This window comes from Meriones unguiculatus, chromosome 9 (genome assembly GCF_030254825.1).
Source record: "Meriones unguiculatus strain TT.TT164.6M chromosome 9, Bangor_MerUng_6.1, whole genome shotgun sequence".
NCBI lineage: Eukaryota > Metazoa > Chordata > Mammalia > Rodentia > Muridae > Meriones > Meriones unguiculatus.
The window spans coordinates 105498817-105510345 of record NC_083357.1 but is presented as its reverse complement, the minus strand read 5'-3'; the positions used below and the strand labels follow the sequence as shown (position 1 = coordinate 105510345).

The following is an 11529-nucleotide window of genomic DNA, read 5'->3' as shown; positions in this document are numbered from 1 at the left end:
TATTTCAAGAGTGATTGTATTTCTCAGTAAATTTCAGGTTTTTACATTCATAAATACTTCAAAGGGAATACTATGAATTATTTTATTAACAGTTGTTTTAAGGTAAAATAAGGATAGTGACATATGTTTCTCAGAATCGTCATCATATGAACATTGCAGATGAACAAACAGTAAAATAATTTGTTTTAAAACAAAATATATGATCCTTTGTATCCTATAGATTTGTCTTTTTACAATGGGATCTGAGTACCATTAGTGTATTGCTCTCAAGCATTTCATTATGAAAGCCATTAAGCAATTGAAAATACAAGGCCCAAAGATAAAAATCAAAATGAGTAGGGGTCCCTTTGGGGTGAATATAGGGTTAGTAAGACAAGGAGAACTATTATCCTTTCTCCCTAGGGTCTCTCTAGGCTTTTAGCCCAGTTGCTGCAATATTAGTTTCCATTTCAGTTAAGCAGATGCCCAAAATAATAGCTAATGCCAGGGAGCCCCTTTTGACTTAGCATTTCAGCCTGCTAGGTGGGATTTGGACAAAGATCCATCTTCTGGAGCTTCTTCAGTTCTGACCACTGGACTGTCAGCATCAGGCGCTAGGGAGGCTGAAATGCCAGTCAATGGCTGGGCAATGGGGCAGTCCCTAGCATCTGGTTAGTTGATACACCCGAAGAGGCAGGGAGCAATCATGTCAGTTTCCAGGAAGTCCAGATTTCAGCTTGCAGTCCACAGCTGATCCCGGAACAGAGTCAAACAGGTGAAAATCTGCTGAGACAAATTCAGCCTGGAGACAGAAGTTAAAATTTGTCTATTAAATGGGAAAGATCAGAGAAAATCTCATCTGTGATCCTTTTGAGCTATGCCAGATCCAGGTCACATCCTGAAACTCATATGATTTTTTTTTTTTTTTTGGTACACAAAAGGAAATATATATTCAGCAAATCTAATATAATATTCTGAGAGTAACAGGTAAAACTGCATCCCACTGGATGAGTATTAGTTAGCTGTTTGTTTTATAATCTTTATAAACAACTTAAGTGTGTCCACGGTTACACTTCTGTGGCCATAGCTGTTGGTAATCAGCTTTGAATGGAGCTTGGCCATTTTTGGTACATTCAGCATCTACTTTTAGCCCCCATCTCCATGTTTACACTGGAAAGTTAGGCAGAAATGCATTCCTGGCTTTAGTGCTAAACCCTGGATGCTTGGATTTTTCTTTATAAAGTAACTAGAAGGAATAGGTTTAAGATATTCCTGTGTCAACGTCTGCCCCAGAAATGGCGAATATTAGGAATACTATAGTAAAGGCCATGGGTTTGGGTCAGATATACACATTAAACAGATGTTTTTAACATGACGAGAAGCACCTTTAAGTCTATCTGCAGAAGACAACTAAAGGATATTAAAATCTCAAGCTGTTGACTGAATAATAAGCAGTCAGTGCTCCATCAATTCATCAGAACTCTATTGATCAATGCCAAAACTCTGAACTTCTGAAATCTTATAAGCACAATTGGGTCTTCAAATGATCATGGGAAAAGGGGAAATGAGAGACCAAAAGATTAAAAGTAATCTATTAATTAAGGCCTGAACTAGGTGGGTGGAGAAGTCCAGGAATGCCCTGAGGGGAAGGACAGTCTTCCTGCATTCTTTCCCCACCAGTTGCTAGGAAACTGGCCCATTCCCCTAAGGAGGGACACCAGGTCATTATGGTCTCGGGACCTTCCTATAGCAAATCAATTCAAAATTCAGCATTTTGATCAATAGATGCTTGCCAGGCAGGAACTGCCCCTGCCTTGGGTATGCTGGGAGGGACCAGAATCTTTAAATCACCCAACTAACCTGGGCACGGGGGTGCTTGGCTCCCACTGCTTTGGTGGGGGGTGTGGGACCAAGCTGCAGCTTGTAATTTACAATAAAAAGAACCTCATGTACTTAATATATATAATTACAAGCACAAATCATAGTATTGAGCATTACAACTTTAGAACTTCATATGGAAGTATCACACAGAGATGCAAATGTAGCTGAAAATATTTGGGTTCCTGTGAGCAGTATTCCACATGTTGGTGTCCTGGACTGGATAGGAGGGAGAAGGTAAGAGAAGCAAGCACACACATCTTTCTCCATTCCTTGGATACAATGTCACTAGCTGCCTCAAGCTGCTGCTTTCATGACTTTACTGACATGATAGACTGAACTCCCAAACCATAAGCCCAAGCAAAAAACCTACTTCCTTTCCAATTGCTTTTTTCCAGGTATTTTCTCACATTAATGGAACAAATAACTAACACAATCCTCAATTATTATCCGTATATGTAGACAATACTTGACATTTTTTTAAATTTGTATACAATACATTTCTATTTCAAAGGAAATGGTTTCCACGGATGGAGCTCTTTGTCAGTTATTCTGGGCGTGATCGCTTGAATAGTTCAGGTCAATTGCAGTTGTTCTTTTGAAAACAAACACAACACATGAAGTAAGCACCTCAAATTAGACAATCCAATGGAATAGTGTTTCCTAGAGCTCTCTCTGAGTAACATGGTCAAATGAAAATATGTTTCAGGAATAAAATACTCATAGACAACACGAGCTATGAAGAATTTAAAATTTGTTGAATTACTCAGGAGCTATATTTAGAGTATTTATTTTAACTTATCTAAATCAAGTAATTACTTGTCACTAGAAGACGACCATTTGGACAATGCAGATAAGAATACTCTATTCCTCTGTGCTGTCTTTTTTTTTTATCATTTTTTTCTTTTTTTATTTTTATTTTTTTTATCAGTTACATTTTATTAACTCTGTATCCCAGCCGTGTCCCAATCCCTCATTCCCTCCTAGTCCCTCCCTCCCTCCCTCATCTCCACCATGCCCCTTTCCAAGTCCACTGATAGGGGGGACCTCCTCCCCATTCATCTGATCCTATTTTATCAGGTATCTTCAGGACTGGCTGCAAAGCCCTCCTCTGTGGCCTAACAGGACTGCTCCTCCCTTCGGGGGTGGGGAGACCAAAGAGCCGGTCATTGAGTTCCTGTTAGAAATAGTCCCTGTTCCCCTCACTTTGGGAAACCAATTGGTTACTGAGCTACCACAGGCTACATCTGAGTGGAGGTTCTAGGTTATATCCATACATGGTCCTTGGTTGAATGTCAATCTCAGAAAAGACCCTGTGCCCAGTTATATTTGGTCCTTGTGGAGCTCCTATCCTTTTCCCATCAGACTAACTCCCCTTCTTTCTTATGATTCACTGTACTCTGCCAAAGGTTTGGTCATGAGTCTTTGCTTTGAAAACACTGCTAGTTAGAGTCTTTCAGATGCGCTCAGTAGACTCCTGTCATATGTTCAATGCACATCCCATCTGTCTTTCTAAATGAGGATTGATCATCTTACCCCATGTCCGCTCAATTGATTATCTTTTTTACATGTATAGATTTCATTATGTTTATCATATCTTATAGGTCTATATAAGTGAGTATATCCCATGTTTGTCTTTCTCCTTCTGGGATATTTCACTCAGAATGATCTTTTCTAGATCCCACCATTTGCCTGCAAATTTCATGATTTCCTCCTTTTTGATTGCTGAGTAGTATTCCATTGTATAAAAATACCACAATTTCTGTACCCATTCCACCGTTGATGGACATCTGGGTTGTTTCCAGGTTCTGGCCATTACAATTAGAGCTGCTATAAACATGGTTGACCAAGTGTCCTTTTTGTGTACTTGAACAAACTTTGGGTATATACCTAGCAGTGGTATAGCTGGGTCTGGAGGAAGCACTATTCTTATTTGTCTTAGAAAGCGCCAGATAGCTTTCCAGAGTGGTTGTACCAGTTTACATTCCCACCAGCAGTGGAGGAGGGTTCCCCTTTCTCCACAACCTCTCCAGCATGTGTTATCGCTTGAGTTTTTCATCTTGGCCATTCTGATGGGTGTAAGGTGATATCTCAGGGTCGTTTTGATTTGCATTTCCCTGATGGCTAATGAGGATGAGCATTTCTTTAAGTGTTTTTCTGCCATTCGATATTCCTCTGTCCAGAATTTTCTGTTTAGCTCTGTTCCCCATTTTTTAATTGGATTTCTTGGATTGCTGCTTTTCAGCTTCTTTAGTTCTTTGTATATACTGGATATTAGTCCTCTGTCAGATAAAGGGTTAGTGAAGACTCTTTCCCAATCTGTAGGCAGTCGTTTTGTTTTGATGACGGTATCCTTTGCTTTACAGAAACTTTTCAGTTTCATGAGGTTCCATTTATTGATTGTTGCTCTTAGAGCCTGTGCTGTTGGTGTTCTGTTCAGGAAGTTGTCTCCTGTGCCAATGAGTTCTAGGCTGTTCCCCACTTTTTTTTCCAAATGATTTAGGGTATCTGGTTTTATGTTGAGGTCCTTGATCCACTTTGACTTTAGTTTTGTGCAGGGTGATAAATATGGGACTATTTTCATTTTTCTGCATGTAGACATCCAGTTGGTCTAGCACCATTTTTTGAAGATGTTGTCTTTTTTCCATTGAATGGATTTGGCTTCTTTGTCAAATATCGAGTATTCGTAGGTGTGTGGATTTATTTCTGGGTCTTCTATGCGGTTCCATTGATCCTCCTTTCTGTTTCTATGCCAATACCATGCAGTTTTTATTACTGTTGCCCTGTAGTACAGCTTGAGATCAGGAAAGGCGATACCTCCAGATGATCTGTTGTCATACAGGATCGTTTTGGAGATTCTGGGTTTTTTGTTTCTCCATATGAAGCTGAGAATCTTTTTTTCAAGGTCTGTAAAGAATTGAGTTGGTATTTTGATGGGAATTGCATTGAATCTGTAGATTGCTTTTGGCAGTATGGCCATTTTCACAATGTTAATCCTACCAATCCATGAGCACGGGAGATCTTTCCATCTTCTGATATCTTCTTTGATTTCTTTCCTCAGAGACTTGAAGTTTTTCTCAAACAGGTCTTTCACTTGCTTGGTTAGAGTCACACCAAGGTACTTTATGTTATTAGTGGCTATTGTGAAGGGTGTTGTTTCCCTAATTTCTTTCTCAGCCTTTTTGTCTTTGGTATATAGGAGGGCTTCTGATTTTTTTGAGTTGATTTTGTATCCTGCCACTTTGCTGAAGGTGTTTATCAGCTGAAGGAGTTCTCTGGTTGAATTTTTGGGGTTGCTCATGTATACTATCATATCATCTGCAAATAGTGACACTTTGACCTCTTCCTTTCCGATTTGTATCCCCTTGATCTCCTTTAGTTGTCTTACTGCTCTGGCTAGGACTTCAAGTACTATGTTGAAGAGATATGGGGACAATGGACAGCCTTGTCTTGTCCCTGATTTCAGTGGGATTGATTTAAGTTTCTCTCCATTGAGTTTGATGTTAGCTATAGGCTTGCTATATATTGCCTTTACTATGTTTAGGTATGTGCCTTGTATCCCTGATCTCTCCAAGACTTTAAACATGAATGGGTGTTGGACTTTGTTAAATGCTTTTTCGGCGTCTAAGGAGATGATCATGTGGTTTTTCTCCTTCAGTTTGTTTATGTAGTGGATTACATTAATGGATTTCCGTATGTTGAACCACCCTTGCATGCCTGGGATAAAGCCTACTTGGTCATGGTGGATGATATCTTTGATGTATTCTTGGATTCGGTTTGCAAGTATTTTATTGAGTATTTTTGCGTCAATGTTCATAAGAGAGATAGGCCTAAAGTTCTCTTTTTTTGTTGGGTCTTTGTGTGGTTTAGGTATTAAGGTGACTGTGGCTTCATAGAATGAGTTTGGTAGTGTTCCTTCTGTTTCTATTTTGTGGAATAGCTTGAGGAGAATTGGAGTTAGCACTTCTTTGAAGGTCTTGTAGAATTCTGCGCTGAAGCCATCTGGTCCAGGGCTTTTTTTGGAGGGGAGACTGTTAATGACTGCTTCGATTTCCTTGGGAGATATAGGGCTATTCAGTCTTTCTACCTGATCTTGACTTAGGTTTGGTAGATGGAATCTTTCAAGAAAATTATCCATTTCATTTAGATTCTCAAATTTTGTGGCATACAGGCTTTTGTAGTATGACCTAATAATTGTTTGGATTTCCTCAATGTCTGTGGTTATGTCCCCATTTTCATTTCTGATTTTGCTGATCTGGATAGTTTCTCTCTGCTTTTTAGTTAGTTTGGCTAAGGGTTTGTCTATCTTGTTGATTTTCTCAAAGAACCAGCTTTTTGTTTCATTGATTCTTTGGATAGTTTTATTTGTTTCTAGTTGATTGATTTCAGCCCTTAGTTTGATTCTTTCCAGCCGTGTGCTCCTCTTGGGTGTATCTGCTTCTTTTTTTTCTAGGGTTTTCAGTTGGGCCATTAAGTTGTTTGTATGTGATGTTACAAATTTCTTCTTGTAGGCACTTAGTGCTATAAATTTTCCTCTGAGCACTGCTTTCAATGTGTGCCATAAATTTGGGTATGTTGTGCCTTCCTTTTCATTGAATTCTAGGAAGTCTTTAATTTCTTTCTTTATTTCTTCCTTAACCCAGCTGTCATTGAGTAGTAAGTTGTTCAGTTTCCATGTGCATGTCGGCTTTTTGTTGTTTCTGTTGTTGTTGAGGTCGAGCTTTAGTCCATGGTGGTCAGATAGTATACAAGGGATTATTTCAATCCTTTTGTATCTGTTGAGGCTTGCTTTTTGGCCCACTATATGGTCTATTTTGGAAAAGGTTCCATGCGGTGCTGAAAAGAAGCTGTACTCTTTTGAGTTTGGGTGAAATGATCTGTAGACGTCTATTAGGTCCATTTGATTTAGGGATTCTGTGAGTGCTTTTATTTCCCTATTTGGTGTCTGTCTAGTTGATCTGTCCCTTGGTGAGAGTGGAGTGTTGAAGTCTCCCACTATTAAGGTATTAGGATCAATGTATGATTTAAGCTTTAATAATGTTTCATTTACGAATGTCGGTGCTCTTGTGTTTGGGGCATAGATATTCAAGATTGTGATGTCCTCTTGGTGGATTTTTCCTTTGATGAGAATATAGTGGCCCTCCTTATCTTTTTTGATTAACTTGGGTTGAAAGTCTATTTTATTAGATATTAGGATGGCTACTCCAGCTTGTTTTCTGGAACCATTTGCTTGAAAAACAGTTTTCCAGCCCTTTACTCTGAGGTAGTGTTTGTCTTTGTTGCATCGGTGTGTTTCTTGGATGCAACAGAATGTTGGATCCTGTTTCCTTAACCATTCTGTTAGCCTGTGTCTTTTTATTGGTGAGTTGAGTCCATTGATATTGATAGATAATAGTGACCAATGCATGTTAGTTCCTTTTGTAATGGAGTCGATGATCTAACCCTGTTTCATTGCTTGTTTTCTTTTCATTTTTGTTGGGACATTATCTGTATGCCCTGTTTTCTTGGGTGAATTTGTTTTCATTGGATTGGAGTTTTCCTTCTAGTATCTTCTGTAGGGATGGTTTGCTGTGTAGATATTGTGTAAATTTAGTTTTGTCATGGAATATTTTGTTTTCTCCATCTATGTTGATTGAAAGCTTTGCAGGGTATAGTAGTCTGGGTTGACATTTGTGATCTCTTAGAGTCTCCATGATACTTGCCCAGGCCATTCTGGCTTTCATAGTTTCTGATGAGAAGTCCGGTGTGATTCTGATAGGTCTACCTTCATATGTTACTTGGCCTTTTTCCCTTGCTGCTTTTAATATGTTTTCTTTGTTCTGTAGATTTAGTGTTTTGACTATGATGTGATGTGATATGTTTCTTTTCTGGTCTAGTCTATTTGGAGTTCTGTAGGCCTCTTGTATATTTATGGACATCTCTTTCTTTAAGTTGGGAAAATTTTCTTCTATGATTTTCTTGAAAATATTTTCTGGACCTTGGAGTCTGGAGTCTTCTTTTTCATGAATTCCTATTATTCTTAGATTTTGTCTTTTCATAGCATCCTTGATTTCTTGGATATTTTGTGATTGGAACTTTTCTGATTTTACTTTTTCTTTGAGAGAAGTATCCATTTCTGCAAGTGTGTCTTCAGCTCCAGAGATTCTCTCTTCCATCTCTTGTATTCTGTTGGTGATGCTTACTTTTGTGGTTCCTGATCTTTTCTCCAAGTTCTCCAGCTCAAGGGTTTTCTCATTTTGTGTTTTCTTTATTGATTCTAATTCTGTTTTCATGCCTTGCACCATTTCTTTCATGTGTTTGAATTTGGATTCCTGTCTCTCTACGATGGCCTCTATTTCTTTTTTCATTTCCTTCTTATATGCCACTAATTTTTCCTCTACTTGTGTATCTATTTGTTTGGCTATGTTTGCCTGTGTTTCTTTAAGGATATTGTCTATTTCTTCTTTCTTTGCCTCCAATTGACTGGCCATCTCTTTGAAAGACTTGTTCATTTCCTCCTTATGAGCCTCAAATAATTGGGCAAGCATGGCTTTAAAATCATTTTCCTGTGCTTCTGCTGAATTGGAGTATCCATCGATTTTGGGGTTTGCTGGTGAAGTCATGATGTCCTGATTTATGTTGGAAGTGTTCTTTCGCCTACCCCTGGCCATTGGCTTATCTGAAACCTTCCCTGTTTGTTTTTGGATTCTGCAGATCAGACTGGTGCTGTCTCTCTCTGGTGTCTGGAGAGTTCTTCAGGAAGCTGAGCACTCTCAGCGTGTGCTGAGGACTAGCTGTACCTGTGGGAGGAAAGTACGCAGGCGCAAACAGGGCAAATGCAAGCGTGTGTGCGCACGCGTGTGTGTGTGTTTGTGTGTGTAAGTGTGCGTGGATGAGTTTCTCGAGGGACAGAGTGATGGCTAATGTTGAACCCTTGAGTATGTGGGAGGGGCTCTGCACTGTATATGTCCCAGGCACTAATGATGATCGCAGCGCAATTTCTGGCATTAACTGTCTTAACTCCTCAATCAGGCCCACAGGGCAGGAACTTCAATGTCCCTAGTGCCCCTCTGTTTCCCAAAGTGGGTATGTGGGTGGGAGGGGGGTTCGATGCCTGGCTTCTGATTTAGAAGGACCCAGGATCTGGGGAACTGCAGATTCTCAAGGGTGCACTCACTTACAGGCAGGTCTCTTGGCAGAGATCTTGGTATCCTGGGCTCTCTGCTCTCTGGTTTGGCCCTGCTTCTTTGATGTGTTCCACCAGTTCTGTGCTGCTATCACTGCCAGTTTCTGAGGTCTTGCTGCAGCTGGAGATTTCAGGGTGGTCACTTCAGCAGGGATGGGGTAACCAGGCTCTCTGTTCTCTCATTTGGCCCTGGTTAGTCTTAAACTGGAGGGCTGTGGTGCCCTGCCAGTTCAGTGCTGCTCCGCCGCCACGTCCTGCTGTAACTGGAGACTGGGTTGCTAGTCCCAATGCTTTCTGGGAAGTCCTGGGATCTCTTCGTCGTGCTCTCCAAGCTTGGGAGGCCCAGCGCCTGGTGTGTCCAGGTTGTATGACGTTTCTGCCTGGTTTTGGTGAGTATATAGCGTATTCTCTGTCACTGTGGGATTGGGCGGGCCGTACCTTCAGTGATGGCGATCCTGTGGAGCTAGTATGGTGTCTAGCAGATTCGCGCCCTGGGAGGATGGTGCAGCTGCTGCGTGAATCTGGGACTCCGGGGCACGTACTGCTGGCTTTTGTCTGCTGCTAAAGTGCTTGGGGCTCTGTCTCAGTGGCTGTATACCCCAGGCAGTTAGGTCTGCGCTGAGAAAGATGAGTCCGCTGTGCGGCTGTGCCGAGGAGGAAGGAGGTCTGGGGGAAGGGAGTGCTGCAAGAACAAAGGATCGTTTCTCTCCTTCCCCAAGCAAGTCTCCGGGTGACAGGAGGCCAAAGTTTTCACCTCCTGCGATGTTCTCTGGTGTTCAGAAAGCCTCGCTGTGGTTTTCCTGGGTTGGGGGTCCTTCCATTCTCCAACTCAGAAGATCAGGTATTCCACCGCTCAGAAACTGTGTGTGCTAGTCGCCATCTTGGCTCCCCTCTGCGCTGTCTTAATCAATCTCACATTGTCAGTATCAGATGCAGAACTGAATAAAATGTACAGAACTTACTGCTGGTATGTGATGGGTATTAAGTATTAGATAGATCAAAGGCAGGTTGCTTTAGAATTACATTGTGGGAACAATTTTTTGAAGAATAGTTAACTTCTGTCTAAATGATGAATCAGAATTATCATTAACAAAAGTAATAAATGAAGAATTTTAAATATGTATATACATAGCATTTGGTACAATTATATATGCTTATATGTATATACCTCAAAACACATATAGACATGTGCCTATATTTACATAAAAATATTTGTAAACATATTTGCAAAATATATCTTTAATAAATTGTGAAGCAAGAAATTTAAATACATTTATATATAAATTACAAGAACTTAGATATGGGCTGAAGCAGATACTTCACTGAACTTAGAGCTGTATAAATTTGATCTACACAAATCCTATGAACAAAACAGGGAACTTGTAATCTATTACCCAAACTAGAGAGATAAATTAGGCTTACCCCTGGAACTGTTGAGCAAACCAGGTTATACTACATGATGACTTTTAAGACAGTGAATGTTAAGGTAACAATAAAAGTAGTTTGGGCAGAGTGCAGGGAATCTTATGAAAGAAGGGGGGGATAGTAAGACCTGGAGAAGACAGGACCTCCACAAGGAGAGCAACCAAAAAATCTGGGCACAGGGGTCTTTTCTGAGACTGATACTCCAAACAAGGACCATGCATGGATATATAACCTAGATATAACCTAGAACCCATGCTCAGATGAAGCCCATGGCAGCTCAATATCCAAGTGGGTTCCTTATTAAGGGGAACAGGGACTGTCTCTGACATGAACTCAGTGGCAGGCTCAGTGCTCCCTGGGGGGAGGGGGGAGGCTGCCTTACCAAGCCACAGAGGAGGACAATGCAGCCAGTCCTGATGAGACCTGATAGGCTAGAGTCAGATGGAAGGGGAGTCGGACCTCCTTATTAGCAGACTTGGAGAGGAGCATGGGAGGAGATGAGGGAGGGAGGGTGGGATACAGCTGTTATTTGAAGTGAATAAACTGTAATTAATATAAAAAATAACAACTTAATATAAAAGACTAGTTGTTGGACACTAAAGAACAATATCCAAAACTCTTCTTTGGCTTCCACCTGTAGACATACACACATAAACCTCTTCCACAGACAAGCACATGTATGTGCACACATGCACGCATGTGCACACAGAATCATGAATAGTAGACACATATATGTTTATGTATACATATATGTATATATAATGTAGGAAATGATTATTGCTAAGGAGATTGTAAATGCTAACATATAAATGATCTAACTGTAGTGATGAACTATAGAAATGATCCCTGAAAGTATAGTCTTATAAATGACCTAACTCATAAATATGAAGAAATTAGATGAGTAAGAATAGACATTTATAAATTAAGTATTCATTTAACAATTTTGAACCTTGTGGTGGGTTCTTATGACATTCATCTAAAGCCTGCATATTTTTATATGTTTTATTTTTCATTTTTTACAATTTATTCACTTTATATCCTGATCGTGGCCCTTTTCTCATTTCCTCCTGCACCTATCTTCC

General features: G+C 40.2%; 1 pseudogene; it reads right to left on the bottom strand.

The window, feature by feature from the left end:
- Positions 1-11235: 11235 nt before the first annotated feature.
- Positions 11236-11309, bottom strand: LOC132656721 (small nucleolar RNA U3; annotated as a pseudogene).
- Between the last annotated feature and the right edge of the window lie 220 nt (positions 11310-11529).